The 16,220-nt window shown below is 45.3% G+C and overlaps 1 protein-coding gene and 1 non-coding gene across 2 annotated transcripts in view; both read right to left on the reverse strand.

Annotated features, from left to right (window-relative positions):
* Nucleotides 1–16,220, reverse strand: part of CUX2 (cut like homeobox 2) — a 231,915-nt gene that overhangs the window by 149,335 nt on the left and 66,360 nt on the right. The window lies entirely within an intron of this gene.
* Nucleotides 1,781–1,884, reverse strand: LOC129508465 (small nucleolar RNA U13). Its single transcript, XR_008664199.1, has one exon. It is a non-coding gene; the product is annotated as a small nucleolar RNA U13 (small nucleolar RNA).

Consider the following 16,220-nt stretch of genomic DNA (forward strand, 5'->3'; position numbering starts at 1 on the left):
TTAGTTATACCTGACTGGGACAGTGAAACATGAAGGGAGAAGGCTTATATAATTCAGGATTCTTGGTTGTAAGCAGCAGAATCCCAACTCAAAGTAGCTTAAGCATAAAAGGGAAACTGTTGTTCACATATCTGAACAATGCAGGAGTAGCTTCAGGCATGGCTAGATCCGACAGCTCAAACAAGATTGGCAGGGTTTGACTTCTCTCTCTTGGCTCTGTTTCCCTCTGAGCTGTCCTCCTTTTCTCTCACCATGGTTGGCTCCCCTAGTAATTTGGGGAACATAGCTGCTGGCAGCCCCAGGGTCACATTCTTCCAGAGGAAAAAGGACTTTCCTCCCCGTCATGTTCATATATAAGCCACAGGGAAGTTTTATTGGAACACATTCACATCCATGCAATGTACATATTGTCCATGGTTGCTTTCCTGTTACAATGACAGAGAGGAGTAGTTGGAATAGAAACCATGTGGCCCATAATAAAGCGTAAATGTTTACTATCTGCCCATTTCCAGAAAAACCTATTTTAGACTGCAATAACAACAACAACACTTAGCTAACATAAACTGAGTACACAGTATATACCAGATACAGTTCTAGGCATTTGTTCGTTTCTTAAAACAATGCATTGAGGTGGGAAAACTAAAACCTGAAGAGGTTAGGAGCAGTCAAGATCAAGGTCAGGCAGCCAGTAAGCAGGAAAGCTGGGTTTTGAATTCAACAGCATGACCCCAAATCCCATACTCCTAACAGCTCTGCTAATCGAACAAGGGTCTTCTGGAAGCTTCAGTAAGTAGGTTTTTCTAAATCAGGGTGTGATTTTCCAACGACCAGTTCAAGAAACACATACACACACATACACACACAGAGGGATGTGTATTTTCTCAAGTATAAATGCTAAAACAAATGGTGAATCCCACATAGCGCTCCCACTGCTTGTGAGCTATTTAGCGCTGCCCCATCAGTGCTCTTATGGAAAGAACTGTCCCAAGGAACCACTGGGGTTTCCCAGTGGGCAGAATGGCCTGAATCCCCAGGAGCTGGCTGAGACTTCGTGTTCCAGAAGTAGGGGCTTTAATAACACTTGAGTCCAACATGAGCGGCAGCCTTTGCTCACTGAGGGCTCCAGGTGGGAACTCCAGAGATAAACCCACCTATTTTGAGATGAGGTCTCACCAGGTCCCATCACAGAATTCTGAGGAGCCCATGGACCTCTGATATTTCTCAGTAATTTATAAAGCCCTGCCCAGGAAACTTCTGGCACAGCCCCAAGGAATGAGTCTCCTCTCCTGCCCTCAGCGGGTCATCGGGAGGCTTTGGACTGTGGGGATAGAGACCTTTACTGACAGTGGAGGGAAGCATGGCTTCTTGCAATCTTGGGTTCAAATTCTGGTGTCGAACTTAGCAGCTGTGGGACACTGAGCTACAGCTACAGAAGTGTTTCCTCTTTCTGAGCCTCACTTTAACTTTCTGTAAAATGGGTGCAATGGTAACATCCCCTGCCCTCAGATGCCAGCCCACTGAAGGGTATCTGTGACTTTAAGAGATAACTTACACCAAGCATTTGGCACAGCATTTGAACAAGTTTTGCAGTCAGACTGGTTTACTTTCAAACCTTGTCTATACTACACTGTTGTGTAACCACTACTTTGCTGGGCCTCAGTTTCCTGATCTGTATAATGGAATCAATGCAGAACTTGCCTTTTGGGGTTGCTGTAAGGATTAACTCAGCTTATGGGTGGTTAGGACTGATATAGTAAAATGCTTAGCACTTACTTATTTATATCAGATGGGTAATGTGCCGAGGTTATAAGAAGATCTGAGGGAGGCACAAATTACACAAATGCAAGAACACCCAATCATCACACTTGTGAACTACAAAAGGATCAGTTTTAGCTTTCAAAGTCTACCTTCAACCAAGGTATGCAAGAAATGATTGTCTTAACAACGCAATATACCTTTACTTTCTGAGCTAAGGGTAATGTGAACTAGCCTCTGGGAAGCCTGTCCCAGTCCCTGGGGAGGTGATCCAGTGCCCCAGGGCCCTGATGATGGGGGAGCCAGCCCTGCAAAAACCCTAGCTCCTCCACACAGGTCTCTGCTACTGAGGTTTGGGGCCAGGTCCCTAGAGCAGACATCCTTCTTATGGTTTTCTTGGATCAGTGCCCCCAGGGCTGTGCTAAGATAACTGATAGGGGGGCCTTCAGTGCTCTGCTAAGGGCCTCAGAGCCAGGGAAAGGTGGTCTGCCCGGTCCCTAGATGGGGCCAAGTGGTCTAGGGGCCTGGCCCAGGTCTCTTATGTCCAGCCCACTGGACTCTGAGTGCCAATGGCACATCCTCTATAGACATGATAATCCCTCTGGGAGGCCATCTCAGATCTCCCATGGCCAAGAGGGAACCCTGTACTCCTGCTTGCTCCCTACTCTTTCTCCCAGCATCTTCCCCATCTCAAGAAAAGGTGGTACACATCCATCCAGATGCTCAGGCCAGGAGCCTGGGAGGCATTTCCAATTCACTCCATTCTGTCACATTACATCATCCATCAGTGAGCCCCATCAGCTCCATCAGCTCCACGTTTAGTGAAGCCCAAACTGCTCACCACCCCTAACCAGCCTCCTCCTGGCTACCTGCTTACCTCCATAATGCTGTTTCAGAGTGATCCCCCAAAATGCTGTCAGATGGCATTACTTCTCTTTGTACCCCGTGGTCAGTTCTGTGGGTACTAAGTCAAAAACCCAGAGCCCTTATGTAGCTAAGGAGGCCTATATAGCCAGCTGTAGCCTTGTTCTCCCCCTGCACCTCCAACCCTCAATGGCTCTGGTTACACAAGCTCTGAGATCTGCAGCAACCCTCCCTGAAACAAGCCACACACTCGTGCACATGCAGACACACACACACACAAACCCAGACACGCAGATATTCACAGAGGTAAAGAAGCACACACCCAGACACAGAGATAAAAACACATGCACGCAGACATATCCCACACTACCCAGACACTGAATCACACCTCACACCAAGACACACACACCTCTTTCCATGGCAGACTCCTTATATTTCATGATCCATTTAATAACTCCCTTCTCCTGATGCTCTACCATTGGACATTGTAGATTTGCTTTGTAGGATCACAATTTGTGATTCTTTTATCCTATTAGTTTATGTGCTTCTCACTGGACTCCCCAGACCCCCTCTGAGACTGTTTACGCCAGAGAGACCATTTTTCTTTTGTTTACGCACTCAGCATACAGTAGGCACTTTATAAGTATTGAAGGAAGGAGTAATCTCCTAATCTCTTTTCTATTTTATTTTTTTAAGATTTTATTTGTTTATTCATGAGACACAGAGAGAGAGAAAGACAGAGACACAGGCAGAGGGAGAAACGTACTCCATGCAGGAAGCCTGATGTGGGACTTGATCCTGGGGCTCCAGGATCACACCCTGAGCTAAAGGCAGATACTCAACTGCTGAGCCACCCAGGCGGTCCCTCTCTTCTATTTTAATAAGGGGGCTGCACTTGTATGCTTGTCTATAGGCTCAAGTGTCCTGGAAAAACAAATAAATGTGGAGCAGCCAAAAGGGGGCTAGAAGTTCAGGAGACTTACCATTCACTCTATGCATATGTTTGATGTCTCAACTTAAAACATTATATGTATACTGCTTATAGAATAATGTATCTTTGAAAATTAATACTTTAAAATAGGATACTCCGGCAGTTCTCCAAGCTGGCCCAGCATCCTGGCTGGAAAGGCCAGGCTAGGGTCCCAGGTGGGTGTTGTCAATGTTTTTTCTGGTAGGAGTAAAAGGTCCAGACCTGTATGGCTCTTCCAGGCCTAAGGGGAAGGAGCTGGGGTGGAGGCCTCATGTGGGTCCCATTTCCTGTGCCCTCTATCTTCATGGCCAGCCTGTGTGCCAATGAAGGAAACTAAGTTTGTCCAGGGTCAGCTCTGAGAATCGAGGGCATAAGGACAGAGACTGCAGTTTGACAATTTTTGCTAGACTCTTCACAGGAACGAATGTGGAAGAGATTGGCCTATAATCACAAAGTTTGTCCTCATACCGTTTCTTTTAAATAGAAACTTATAGGGGATTCCTGGGTGGCTCAGCAGTTTAGTGCCGTCTTTGGCCCAGGGCGTGATCCTGGAGTCCTGGAATCCTGGGATCAAGTCACGCATCGGGCTCCCGGCATGAAGCCTGCTTCTCCCTCTGCCTGTGTCTTTGCCTCTCTCTCTCTCTCTGTCTCTCTCTCTCATAGATAGATAGATAGATAGATAGATAGATAGATAGATAGATAGTTACATATAACACATATAGCCCTGTTCAATATCATGATCTCACAATATTTCCCTTACCCTGAAGGATTTACAAATTTCTTGTAATGAAATTATGGGTCTCCCAGACCTCAGTCTTGCCACATCATTGTGTGAGTGCTCCAGGCTTTTAAAGTGGCTCTTCCCTCCCAAAGTCTAGTTCTCTGCCCAATGCCAAGCTGACTTTTCACCTTGCCCAATCACATGACAACTATCTCCAAGTGTATGATCTTCTTAGAGAAGACAGAGGTTTATAAAAGAAGAAGGATCAGGAGGAAGGAGTAGGGGAGGAAGAAGAGGAGGAGAAGAAGAACACTGCTGAGTCCTTCCTATTTGTAGGGTGGAGAGAACAGAGGATTGTCTCTGATCCTCTGTTTTCACCTGAGAGAATGAAACACTTTTTTCCTATTAACCTGTTCCACTGATGTGTTTCTGTCTAGCCTCTTTTCTTTGAACCTCCTTGATTGTGTCTCTTTGGAATCATGTTGGTCCTTGGCACACCTCTACAGGGATTTGGTCTTTTGAAGGTCCCATCTGACTGATTTCTGGACAATCTAAGGTTGAGACAATGTGGTACCTGACTGATTTCTGGACAATCTCAGGTTGAGACAATGTGGTACCTGACTGATTTCTGGACAATCTCAGGTTGAGACAATGTGGTACCTTACTCCCCTGCCCCAGTCTCCCACAGTGTCTGCACGGACAGCCAGTGAATATTTCCCTTCAAATGCACCTCCTGGAATATCTGTTAGTTGTTACTGTTACTAAAGCCACAAATTACTACCCCTGAGTAGCCCTTTCAACCTCTCCAGCCCCCTTCACCAGCTAAAAATGACTTAAAGGGTAGAGATGGCAAATATATAGCATTTAAGTGGCCACTGCCACCTTGCATGCCAGTGGCAGACATTACTAATGGATTGCCCACTCCTACCCTGCGATCCAATTACTGATGAATTCAGTCATCTGGATGTCTACAGTAGAGCTTGAATCAAATCAACTGCTCCCCATCCTCCATCATCCACCATTCCTTGCTCAGCTCAGACACCTAAACAAATCTTGAATCTGACCTTCTAGCTTCCCCCTCTGCCTCCTTTCTCCAAATGACTTAAAAAAAAAAAAAAAAAAAAAAAAAAAAAAAAGCTTTGACTTTCTAAACATAACCAGATCCTAGTGCCTCCCTACTGAAAATCCTCCCATGGTTTCCCATTGCAGTTAGAATAGGATGACAACTCTCTCCTATGCTCAAGTCCTGAATGACCTGGCCTTATTGGTATCTACTGTCAGCTTCTTCCAGCTGGAATGTGAATTCCTTTTGGGGAGGGAATTTAGCTGTCCAGCTTGAGGCAGTGACCCTAGTGCCTAGAGCAGTTCTTAGCACATCAAATGTTTATAGACTGAATGGGACTCTTTTGCTGATCCAGAATGTGGTCTAAGAATCCTTCTCCAGGGATCCCTGGGTGGCGCAGCGGTTTAGTGCCTGCCTTTGGCCCGGGGCACGATCCTGGAGACCCGGGATCGAATCCCATGTCGGGCTCCCTGCATGGAGCCTGCTTCTCCCTCTGCCTGTGTCTCTGCCTCTCTCTCTCTCTCTCTGTGACTATCATGAATAAATAAATAAAATCTTTAAAAAAAAAAAAAAAAAGAATCCTTCTCCATGTGACATTCCAGGAAGCTACTGCTGAATCGTCAAAGTTCGCATGCAAGATGCAACCTATATTCAAAGCTTATCTGGGCAAGTCTACCCAACTGCAGTTATTTGGGAATTTGGCAATGTATAAATAAATCATGTCCAGCCCTCCTGACCAGCTTGGTTGTTTTCATTATATGTACAGGGAAATTTAATCCTTTATTCTTCGTAGTGGAAAATGGTATGGTGAGGCTAAGTTTTGGGCCCAACAGGGCTGCTGATGGGATCCCTCAGCTTGGGTGTCTGATGATAGGCACCTTGCCAAGTCTGTGAGGAACTTCATCTGTGTTAAGACCAATGCATCAGTGAGGCTGCACTGCAGAGAAAGATGCTCAGGTAAGTCAGGCCATGTGCTGCTACCTCCTTAGGGTATTATCCTTCACAATTGGTTGAGTCACCATGATGGCTGCAAACAGGTTCTCAAAAATCTAACCTTTTGGAAGACGGAGCCCCTGGGTGGCTCAGCCCCTGGGTGCCTTCGGCTCAGGTCATGATCCTGGAGTCCCAGGATTGAGACCTATGTCAGGCTCCCTGCTTAGCGAGAAATCTGCTTCTCCCCCCACCCCTCACCTCGCTTGTACTCTTTCTCTCTCTCTCTCAAATAAATAAATAAAACTTCTGGAAGGCACAGGTGTCACAGAATTAGAGAAACCATTAGGAAGCAGAGGAAAAACATTCCAAAACAGGGAGCCATGATTGGGGTGAGTTCTGGTTTCCCTGCCCAGGGACATTGTGGAGCAAAAGGTGAACATTTCTGGAATTTCTGCCAGGTTTCTTGGGGAACGGGGATGCTGGCAGGAGGAAAAGTGGATGGAGGGAGAGAAGAGTAATTAGTGCTATTAATTACATCTCAACCACAGCCTGCGTTTCTGCCCCGGGATTAAAGAAACATTCATTTGGAACGACTATTAAGGTCTTAAATTCAATGCTTCACAAATCAAGGCAGTGGAATGAAAATTCTTTCTCTGTAGGGACCAGGAGGCAGAGAGCAGAGAATTTTCTATCCAGGTTGCTGCAGCCCAGCTGGAAAAGCCCAGGCTTGTGAGCCAGGGTAGAAGACGGTTCGCTTGTTATTGTTGTTGGCGGGGCTTTTTTTTCCCCCCTAAAGCTGCTTCAGGCGGGGACGTGTTCCAAATGTATAATCTAATATGCTATAAAAGTCTCTAATGTGATTATACTTTTATATCATATTAGAGAAAATGAATACTAATTCAATACCAAACGCTAATTCGGTAGAACCCCAAATTGCTGAGAAGCTGCAAAACATTTACTGGGCTGAACTTTCCATGGCTGATGCCTGAGAGTCGTGCTGGTTTTAGGAGTTGCTACATCCACTTTGTGAGTTGGGCAGTCAGAGATGCTGGGGTCTGCTGGAGTCTGCTATCTCCCCTATGGTGGACAGATGCTGGAGTGGTTCCCCCAGGGAACATACATTCTGCCCCCTTAAGGGGGCACTTCTTGATGCTCAGAAGAATTTTTCAAAACATAAAGAATGCAATCCATTTGGATTTTTAAATTAAGCATGTTGTTCGACAGGACAGCATTGGCAGATGGAAGACAGGCTGCCTCTAAATCCGAGTCAAGGTTGGGAACAGCTTCTCAAGAAGGAAGACTGCCAAGAATTGTGTCCGATGAACTTACATTAATGGCAACATTTACTGGGCGTTACCTATGGGGCAGGCACTGTTAAATGCTTTCCTTCCATTCATTCATTCAACCCTCAAGAGGGCCCTATGTAATTGTAACCTTTTTTATGCCCATTTGACAGAGGAAGAAAATGGGGGTTCAGAGAGATGAAGTGACTGGTCTAAGGTCTAAGAGTGGGGATGCCAGCCAGGCTCTCTGGCTCCAGAGCTGCATTCTTCATTACTCACCCTATTGCTTCTAGGTAAGGAGTCAAGCCACCTGAACAGACAATTACACTTTACCTGCATTATCTCAATGCTACTCTCACAGCAACTCTTGGATTGACTGATTATTAATCCCATTGTACTGATGAGCAAACTGGGGTTCCTAAAAGTGACCTAACTTGTTCAATGTCACAAACTATGAAGGAAGCATCGGAGCCAGGACTCAAACTCAAGGCTGGCCAGCTCCAAAGCCAGGGACCACTTTACTACACACCTTCCGAGTTCCCACAACCAAGGCTATAATCCTCAAAAGATTCCCCCTACCTTTCTCTACCCAAAGGGCTGTTCAACAGCCCCTCTCACACCAGTCTCTCTATATCCCGAATGCTGGGGGATCTGGGATATAGGATCCCACTTCTGACCTGGGAGTCCATGGAAGGACAGTTGGGGTCAGTATCTAGAACAACTCTCATTCCTTGAAATCTCTTTTGTGGGATGCCAGGCTCCTCGTTCCTCTCACACCTCCATCTCTTGGGTACACTGTCCCATTTTATTATCAAACATCACCCACATTTCCCCATCCTGGCCAGCCACATCCAGAAACGCAGGGCCAGAATTACGACATGTCGGCTCACCTTCATAAATAATATTTTGCAATTTCCTCGTCTGGGGGCATGGATAAATTATTCTTCTGCGCCAAGGTTACAATGATCAAAAAGGTGGCCTGGCTGGCCTTCCTCAAGAGTAGGGATAAAAAGGAGGCTCTGATTACATCGAGGCGCCAGGCGGGGGGGGGGGGGGGGAGCGGCGGGGGAAGCCCCAGATCCTGGGCTTCTGCTTTGTGGCTGCACAACAATCAGATATCTAAAAATGCATGAACTCTGATTTTAAGGTCCTGCTGGAGAAGGAATTGACATGACAAGCAATCTGACTTTCACATCATTCATAGGGGTTGACAGAAAGCCTTCTGATTAGAGCACAGTTAGCACTGTTTCCTTGTTCTCTTCCCTGAGAACCCCCATCCACCCTGCCACACACACATACATACATGTGTGCGCACTCTCGCTCTCTACACAGTGTTATGGACTGAATTGTGTCCTCCAAAATTCCTATGTTGGAGTCTTCACCCTCACTACTTCAGAATGTGATCTTAGTTGGATATGTGGAGACAGGGTCTTTACAGAGGCAATCAAGTTAAAATGAGGTCTCTATTCCGATATGACCGGTGTCCTTATAAAAGGGGGGAAATCTGGACATTAGACATGCATAGAAGGAGAACTGCCAAGGAGAGAGCCCTCAGAAGAACCCAATGCTGCTGACACTTTGATCTCAAACTCCAGAACTGCAAGAAAATAAATTTCTGTTATTGAAGCCACTTGGTCTGTGGTGCTGAGCGGCCTAAGCAAGTGAGTGCAGTGAGACATACTGGAAAAAATCCAGAACCAACGTACCAAGTGGATCCCACTGGAAGACAGTCATCGATATATCTGAGGCTAATTTGTGTTCTTAATTATATACCTGCTTATGGTCTCTCTGTCCCTACTAGAATAGAAGCTTCATGAGGGCAGGAGTATCTGTTCACCATATCCCCAGAAGCTAGAACAGTGCCTGGATGGATGAATTTACTGAACAGGTGAGTGAGTGAATAAATGAACAAATGCCAGAAAGAATGAGTTTTGCTTTCACACACTGCAATTTGGAAGGATGGCAGGCAGAGATGCCTCTTAAAACAGAATTCAGCAGCCTACCCCAGCAAGAATATCCCTATACCTTGGGCTGCTTCATGGGATGCAGAGAATAAAAAGCAAAAGAGGGTTTTGTCCCCAGCTCTGACAAGCTGCCTACTGCCCACTCTTCCATTGCCATTTCCTTAGGAGCTTAGTAAATATTAAATGAAAAAAATGAAACAAATGGCAATAGAAAGCCCAATTCTTGATAACTACTTAGAAATGGCCAATGAGAGAACCAGGCAAGATCCATGAGCACCTGATGACGAGAGCAGGCCTGGCCAGCCTTCTGTGACATCTCAGCCAACTAAGAGATCTCCCTGCCCTCCGAGGGAAGGCTTATAATACCAGACCCTGGCCAGCTTTCTGTGACATCTCAGCCAGCTAAGAGATCTCCCTGCCCTCCGAGGGAAGGCCTATAATACCAGACCCGTCTCTGGCTGGCCGTCAGCATTGAGGGCTTGTGACAGCACAGTCTACCCTTCCCCACACACATTTATGACAGCCCCCCACCCAGTCTTAGCAAGATAGCACTAGGCTACAGCTTCCCCCTCTGCCGCCTGCTCTCCATGCATCCAGTAGGCGCCCAATTCTCACTGCCCTCCCAAATCCGGACGAAACTGCGAATTCTCCCTGTCAGTGCTGTATATCACTTTGAGATATATACCATATTAGCAGAAAGAACTGAATTATATTGCATTCATGATGCAATTAAACACTTCACTAGGAATCAATGTAAAACTGATGAGGCCTGAAAGTAGTGCATATGGCTTAGAACATTATAAAACATTACCTTCACTCAAATCCTTTTCAGTAGCAATTTAAATCTTCTTACAGTTACTGCTGCCAATGGTAAACCATCTACTGATTCATAACAGTGCATGGTAACGAATGAATTTTTTTAAAAATTTATTCAACTACTAAATTACCCATGAAACCGGAATAGCTGACAGGAGTAATCTGAATTATTATTAGCTCTGCAAGTATTCTGCATTAGCCAATTTAAAACCACGGTTCTCAGGCAGGAACCAGTTAGTACAGCCAGAGTGTTAAATGACTGCAATAGTTCTTCATTTTACTGCTGCTTACATTTAAAGGTCAAGAGATAAAAATTACATATGACTCCAAACATAGGAAGGGTGTTTATCTTTTTCTACGAATTGGGTCAGTTGTAAACTTCAAAAAACAAAAACATCTGAGATGCAATTGTACAAACTCAAAAAGGCCTTTGGAATATTCAGAAATCAGAAGGCTGAGGCTGAGGGTGTTTCTTCTCCCTTCTCTATGACCGAAAAAAAAAAAAAAAAAAAAGATGACATGCCCCTACTTCTTTGTGGTCCTGAAACTTGCTCCCCCTCTCCAAAGTCTAGTCCCTGTTTTTCCTCTCTGACCTCCACATGCCCCCAAGCTTCTCTCAGTGCTTGGGCAGCTCTGGAAGGATTTCAAAACCACAGAGAAAGAAGTCACAGGAATGGAAGCTCCCTCTCCACCAGGAAGTCACTTGGTCCTGCTGTCTACCTCCCACCTGGAGTGGTAGTAAAACTGCATCTTCCAGGGCCCAACTCCTCTAACTGCCTTCCTGTTGACACCCACCGCCTGTTGGTCCCCCCGCCCCACTTCAAAAGCCCAAGGGAAAAACCAAAGCAGAAGTAAGAAGCGACTTTCTTCAGGAGTCCAATATTATCAATGCATGACCAAACAAGGACCATGAAGCACAAACCCTGCTTCTTTCCATGGCTGAGGCCAGTTGGGCACGTGAGTTTTGAACTCTGCAGAAGGAAGAGAAGAGCTGGGCAAATTCAAGGCATGGTTCTTCTTCTTCTTCTTCTTCTTTTTTTTTAATTTCCTTTCTTTGGGGGCTTGGGGCAAGTTTTTTCCCCTTTAGTCATCAAGTGACTACACGCTCATTAGAAAAAAATTCAAATGACAAAGAAGCACACAAAGAAGAAAGTTTGACAGCCTGGTCTTTCCACTCTGACTTGGTTGTCAGTCCTGATTTAGCACCTACTATGTGCCAGAGTGCTGGAAATAGAGATGTGAACAAAACCACTGGGACACACTGGGGCCCACCCTCCTGGGCTTTTCTCTACATGTGAACGAACATGTACATTCATAGGCAGAATGTTTCTCAAAAATGGGATCCTATTCTACCACCTTCTTTATTCAACTAATATAAAGCATCCTGACATCTTTAATTGAAAGGCTACAATTCCACTATGTGTGTGGACCACATACCTACACAGACCTGCATGGATGTTTTTTTGCTAAGATGAACCATCTTACAAATGAACACTGTTCAAGCTACAAGTAAGGGTGGGCCCAGCCTTATGCCAAAAGGGATGTTTTCAAGCTGTCTGGGCATTTTAAGGGTGAGGGAATCTGGGCAGTGGGGACTTTCCTGTGGAAAAATCTTTTCAATAGGCAAAGAAAGCATCTGTGCCTCCCTCCCCCAGCCTGCCCCAATGATCTTTTTGTGCATGATCTGATTTCCATCCATTTGTGTGACTTTAAAATATGGGCTTTTGCAAGCTTGTGAGCAGAAACAACTTGCAGGCCAGCTAATCTCCCTTGGTGAGGGCAACAGCAACTGTTCCATATCCCCTAAGCTGCCAGGAGGCCCTGTTAAACCAGTACGTCTAAGTGGGGGTGATTTTGCCCCCTGGGGGACATCTGGTAATGTCTGGAGACATTTTTGGCCATCTCACTTTGAGGAGTGGGAAGTGTGAGCTATTGGCATCTAGTGGAGGGAGACCAGGAATGCTACTAAACAATCAACAATGCTTGGGATGGCCTCTCACAACAAAAGATTATCCAACCCAAAATGCCAATAGTGTCAAGTTCAACCTTGCTTTAATCAGAGTCTGGGGAAGTCTAGAGTGGTATGGTTGAAAGACTGGGTTTTGGACAGATGGACGTGTGTTCAAGACCCAGTTCAGCCATTTGCTAGCTGTGTGACCTTGGACAAATGTATTAACCTCTCTGAATCTCAGTACTGTTAATGTCTTTAATTATTAACAGTATCTACATAGGATTATCAGGAGGATTTCACGAGATAATTTGTGTCAAGTATGCAGCACAGCATCATTTATTATCACTAGTATCATCAGTAGTAGCAGCAGTAATGAAAGCAGTAGTATTTTTATTATGGTAAAATATGCATAACATAAAATTTACTATTTCAACCGTTTTTAAGTGCATAGTTGAATGGCATTAGTTGTGCACCCATCACCACCAGTCACCTCTAGGACTTTTTATCTTGCAACACTAAAATTGTGTACCCATAAAACACTAACTCCCCAGTCCCTGGCAACCACCTCTGCCTCTGTGAACTTGACTACTCTGGGTATCAATCATACAGTATGTTATAGCAGAATCATACAGTACCTGTCCTTTTATGACTGGCTTATTTCACTTAGCTTAAGGTCTTAAAGATCCATATTACAGCATGTGTCACAACTGCTTTCCTTTTGAAAGCTGAATAATACTCCATTGTATGAAAAGACCACAATTGTTTATCCACTTATCTGTTAATGGACACTTGGGTGGCTTCTACCTTTTAGCTATTGTAAATAATGCTGCTGTGAATGTGGGTGTAGAAGTATCTGTTCAAATCCCTGCTTTCAATTCTTTTGGATATATACCCAGAACGGGAATTGCTGGACTATATGGTAATTCTATTTATAATGTCTGAGGAGCTGCCATACTATTTTCCACAACAGCTGCACCAAATATACTGGAAGTATTTTTAGGGACAGGCCAAGGGCCAGGTCCTGGATGGAGAATCTCCCCTTACCAGTCAGTTCATGTGTATGGGGATCTGGACCACCCAAAAGTCTCACTTAGCAAGCCCTGCGGGATAGATCACCTTCCTGGACATGTCTACCCGAGTCTTTTCCACCTTTGGCTGCAGTATCTCAGGGGTCTGCTCTAGGCCAGCAGCTGTAGCCTTCCCCTCCTCTGCCAGGTGATCCTCACAACAGCTTTGCAGGCACTCAGCTCCAAGGGTGCACATCCTCCATTTTTATCAAACCCGGTTCTATGTGATCTAGCAGTTGGAGCCCCCAGGCTCTAAGACCTGGATCCTGGAGATGGGAGAATGAGAGGGCTTCAGGCTTCTGTTTAGCCCCTCACTCCACATCTGGTGTATCAGGGAGGAGGGGGCTTCCCTGGGCAGAGAGTGCACTCTCTGGACACTTTTTGGGGACAGAGACAGTGAGAATGGATCATGGGGACATAAATCTCAGCCGTTTCTGTGCTGGTATCATCTGGCCACTCTCCTAGGGGAGCAGAATGCCAGTCTGGGAATCAGACAGATCTGGGTTCCAATTCCAGCTCTGTGAGCACCTATAAAATGGTTGTTACGCCTGAGCACTCTGTAGATAATATCCTATAGTTCACCTCATTTATAATTATCGTATCAGCCTTGGGACATCAGAGTTATTGTCAACCTCCATTTTACAGAAGAGGAAACTGAGGCTCAGGGGACTGAAGCAATTCTATCAAAGTTGCACAGAACTTAGTGGTGGAACTGGGATTCAATCCCAGGAGATCTCAGTCAAAACTCTGACCATTGGGCAGCCCCGGTGGCTCACCGGTTTAGCGCCGCCTTCAGCCCAGGGCATGATCCTGGAGACCCGGGATCGAGTCCCACGTCGGGCTCCCTGCATGGATCCTGCTTCTCCCTCTGCCTGTGTCTCTGCCTCTGTGTGTGTGTGTGTCTCTCACGAATAAATAAATAAAATCTTAAAAAAACCCACAAAACTCTGACCATTATACTAGACTGCCATGTAGCACTGGACTTGTTACTGACCCTGATTCTGTTTATTTTTATGTAAAATGGGATAAAGAGATAATTAAGCACTACACATTGCCCACCCCACACCCGAAAGCTATTCCAACCCCTTTCTCCCTTATCATGTGCATTTGTTTGCTAGGGCTGCCACAACAAAGTACTACAGACTGTGTAGCTTTAAATAACAGAAAATTATTTCCTCACAATTCTGTAGGATGGAAGTTTTAGATCAAGGTGCTGGCAGGTTGGCTTCTTCTGAGGCCTCTCTCTTTGGCTTGTAGATAGCTGTCTTTCCTCATATGGTCTTTCCTCTGAATATGTACGTCTTGTCCTAATCGCCTCTTCTTATAAGGACACCAGTCATACTGGATTAGGGTTCACCCCAATGACCTTATTTTAACAGAACTACCTTTCAAGGTAAAGGTAATTACCCATCTCCAAATATAGTCACATTCTGAAGTACTGGGGTTTAGGACTCCAACCTATGAATTTTGAGGGGATATAATTCAACCATCATACCACCTTCTACTAGGATGGAAAAGCTACAAGTTCTAATTTCCCAGCCTCTCGTGCAGCTATGTGTGGCCAGAGAGAGTCCTGGACAATGAGATGAAGATTAGATGTCCCGGAGAGGGCTTCACCTCCTGGCCTAAAAGGTAAAGTCCTTACTGGAAGAAAACCTTTTGCCCTCTGTTCCTTTGGCCTTACCTTTTTCTCCTTCTTGGTCTGCAAACATGAGACCAGAAGGAGAAGCCACCATCTTGCAGCTATAAAGATGGAGGCCAAGATGGCAGAATGGAAAGACAGAGGGTCACCTATCTGTAAACTTTATCATTTGAGAAAAACAAACTCTCAAGCTGTCCTGTGGTTCATGAGTGGATAAATAAACAGTTGTTGTACTCAGGCAACGGAATGTTGTTCAGTGTTAAAGAGAAATAAGCTATCAAGCCATGTAAAGACATGGAGGAACCTAAATGGGATATTATCAAGTAAAAGAAGCCAATCTGAAAAGCCTGCATACTGTACAGTGCCAACTATAGCACACTCTGGGAAAGGCAAAACCATGGAGATGGCAAATAGATCAGGGGTTGCCAGGGGTTAGGAAGAGGGAAGATAAATAGGTAGATCCCAGAAGATTTTTAGGGCAGTGAAAATATTCTATATGATATTCTAATGGTAGACACATGCCATTATACATTTGTCCAAATACACAGAATATACAACACCAAAAGTGAACCTGATGGAAACTGGATTTGGGGTAATGATGTGCCAACACAGATTCATCAACTGTAACAAATGTACCACTCTGGTGAGGAGTGCTGATGTGGGGGGACTACACATATGTGGGGGCAGAAGTTATATGGGAACTCTCTGTACTTCCTGCTCAACTTTTCTGTGAATCTCATTTGGAACTGCTCCAAAAATAAAATTTCTTAAACACACACACACACCCCCCCCCAATAAATTTAAGGCATCACTGGCTGAATTTCCAGTTACTTGCAGCTGAGTGCATTACCAATAAGAATAGTCCTTCAAGGACGTATCATCTGACGAGAGGGATCATAAGGCAATACAGGTACGAGGTGGTGGCAGATTCACTGTGAATCACACAGCTGGAGAGACGTGAGCTCAGTGAAGGTGGGTTGGTCAGGCAAAGACCTCTTGGAAGCAGCAGCTATGCTAGAGCAGAGCCTTGAATGCCAAGTCAATTTGGACAAACAGCCTCCCTCAGGGATGTCAGGCAGGAACCAACGAGACTCAAAAAGGTTGTAAACAATAACTAGTCAGTCAGTCCCCAGCCAGACTGAATGAAACCTCCAAGAAGAGGAATCGTGGGAGATTCTGATAGGGGGGGAA

The sequence above is a fragment of the Nyctereutes procyonoides genome, unplaced genomic scaffold (assembly GCF_905146905.1).
Source record: "Nyctereutes procyonoides isolate TBG_1078 unplaced genomic scaffold, NYPRO_anot_genome, whole genome shotgun sequence".
Taxonomy (NCBI): Eukaryota; Metazoa; Chordata; class Mammalia; order Carnivora; family Canidae; genus Nyctereutes; species Nyctereutes procyonoides.